The 2,885-nt window shown below is 38.3% G+C and overlaps 1 non-coding gene across 1 annotated transcript; it reads right to left on the bottom strand.

The window, feature by feature from the left end:
• Window positions 1-276: 276 nt before the first annotated feature.
• On the bottom strand, window positions 277-383 carry LOC143853562 (small nucleolar RNA R71). Its single transcript, XR_013237179.1, has one exon. It is a non-coding gene; the product is annotated as a small nucleolar RNA R71 (small nucleolar RNA).
• Window positions 384-2,885: the final 2,502 nt, after the last annotated feature.

Here is a 2,885-nt window from a genome sequence, read left to right as displayed (position 1 = left end):
TTTTGAGCTAAAATCGCAATTTATCTCTTTGCTTCCTCATTTTCATGGCCTCCCTTCGGAGGATGTTATTTATTTTTGCATGAGTTTGAAGATGTATGTGCTTTGATTAAGTTGCAACAACTTACTGATGACGTGGTAAAGTTGCGGTTTATTACGTTTTTACTCAAAGATGGAGCCAAAAAGTGGCTCTATGGCTTACCAACGAACTCCATCACCACTTGGGAGGAGTTCGCCGTCGCTTTCCTAAAATGGTTTTTTCCATTACATAAAACTAATAAGCTTAGGAACGATATTTTACAATTCAAACAAAAGTCATTAGAGTCATTTTCTAAGTTTATGGAGAGGTTCAAAGACCTACTCCAAGAGTGTCCTCACCATGGAATTGATTTGTGGCATTTATGCCAAATTGTTTATGAGGGCATAGATTACCAAACAATGCAACTTCTTGAGTCCATGTGTCCTAATTGTTTTACATCTTTCACGGATGAGGCCGCGCCATGGAACTTCTTACTTGATTTGGCAGAAAAATAAGAGAGTGGGAATCCACTCAAGACGGTGAGAGAACCACTTCAAGCAAGGGATTTCTAATAGAGGGTGCCGTGGCAAAAGAGGCCCATCTTAATAGCCCAATCAAAAGGCTAGAAGCAATAGTTGTCAAAGGACCTTCAAAAGTCAAGCAAATTGCACATTATGTTCCCATGTGTAATTGGTGTCAAGCCACGAACCATGTCATGGAAGAGTATCCAACTCTTGCTAAATTTGGTAATTCTACTGAGAATGTGAGTGCTCTTTATTATAATAATCCTTATTCCAGCACTTATAATCCGGGATGGAGAAATCATCCCAACTTTTCATGGAGTCAAGGTGGGCCATCCAATTTCCAAGGCCAAGGCCAATTCAGCCAACCTAAGCCCACCTTCTTTCCCACTTTTGTTCAACCATCGCCTTCCCCTCCTACTTTTCAAAACCCCATGATTAATAATGTTTCAAATCAGCCCCCTCTGGGTTTTCAGAAGCAAGGGGAGTCGGCACGAATTGCATCTTTAGAGAAGAACATGGAGCTTCTCATGAGTACCTTCATGACGGGCCAACACAATTTAGAAAAGCAAATTTCTCAACTTGCTACGGCCCTAAGTGAAAGGAAAAAAGGAAAGATGCCAAGTCAACCCATTCCTAATCCAAGGAATGTGGCCATGAATCGGAATCAACACCACAGGTGAATCGGTTGAATGCCATGCAATCTAGTTTGTCGCAACAAGAGCCCTCCAACCAATGCAATGCCGTATATGCTTTAAGGAGTGGACGAGATTACCACAAGGAGGAGATCAGATCCCAACCCTCTAAAGATCATCAAGAGAGAGCCAAAGAGGTAAGTAAAGACTCCCCTTTGACAAGTTCAACTGCGGTACTCGAACAGGTAAGTGAAGAGCAGGTAGTTTCTCCACCTGAAAAGGAGTATGTGTCTAAAGCTCCTTTTCCAAGGAGACTTGCTAATAATAAGAAGGTGGATTCCATTGATAAAATTTTAAATGTGTTTACACAAGTGCAAATTAATATTCCTTTATTAGATGCGATTTCTCAGGTTCCTATTTATGCCAAAGTGTTGAAAGATTTGTGCACACAAAAGTGCACAACTAATGTGCCCAAGAAGACTTTCTTGGCCGCAAACATAAGTTCCATCTTGTCTCAATAAATGGTGGCTAAGTATAAAGACCCGGGAAGTGCGCTCTTTTGGCAACACGTCTGTAGATTTTAATATATTTAGGCTAGGTAAGCAACCGAAATTACATGAAGAAATTAATATGTTGCATTTATTTCCTGAAGATATTGAAACTAATTTTGAAATCGATTTTGATGCAGGTTTTCAAGAATGCTCGGAAGAATTGGGAGATGTAGGAGGGGGAGACTTCTTTTCTGATGCTCTTAGCATCCATCAAATAGAGCCAACATGACCCATATTTACATCCCTTCCCAAGCCATTCATTGAAGAGGCCACACAGTTAGATTTGAAGCCTTTGCCTTCAAATCCAAAATATGGGGTTATATGTGAAATTCAAACTTTTCCTGAATTAATTGCGGATCTAACCTCAAGTGAAGAGGAAGAGTTATTTAACTTGTTAAAAGCTAATAGAGAAGCCATTGATTGGATAATGGCCGACATCAAATGAATGAGTCCTTCTATTGAGAAAACCCCACATAGAATTCATTGAGGGTTCCAAACCTTCAAGGGAACCCCAAAGAAAGGCTAATCCTGTGATGAAGGAAGTCATCCAAAAGTTGCCCTTCGTAGATCAAAAGCCTACATTGAAATACAATATGAGAATTTGGAAGAGGTTATGGGTCTCCATGAGCCTCTTTATTTCATGTTTTCTTGATCATATTAGGTGCGCCTCTTTCTTCATTGTTCTATTTTTGCATGCATTGAGGACACTGCAAGATTTAAGTATGGGGGGTAGTCTTTGGGAAACTTTTTTTTTGTGAGTCTTTTATATAGTTTAAAGTATGATATTTCTCTTTTCTTTGTTTATGGTATTTTCTTAAGATAGAAATAACTAGCTATTTTTGGAAAGAAATTTATTTTCTTGTTTTAAAAAAGGAAATTAGTCTATATTTTAATTTTGGAATTTGAGAAACTAAAAAGAACGCTTTTTACTTATAGGTTTGATTTCTTTTGTAATCTTGTTTATAAAAGGTTTGATTAGGAGACAAGAATAGAATGTTGGCACTTATATGGTAAAGTGAAAAAAGGAAAGAAAGGTGGAAAAGGAAAAAAAGAAAAAAAGAGAAAGTATTTTTTGATCTAGTCTTGACTTGTAGCCTTTTTGAATTGAGCAAGTAAGTCCGAGGGGTGTTCTACACCTACTTCCTTAAAGCCGACTGGCTTG

Source organism: Tasmannia lanceolata, unplaced genomic scaffold (assembly GCF_043159265.1).
Source record: "Tasmannia lanceolata isolate RefF3 unplaced genomic scaffold, GAP_Taslan_0.1 ptg000019l, whole genome shotgun sequence".
In the NCBI taxonomy this organism is placed as follows: Eukaryota; Viridiplantae; Streptophyta; class Magnoliopsida; order Canellales; family Winteraceae; genus Tasmannia; species Tasmannia lanceolata.
The sequence above is the reverse complement of the archived record's forward strand: the minus strand, read 5'-3'. Positions and strand labels throughout refer to the sequence as shown.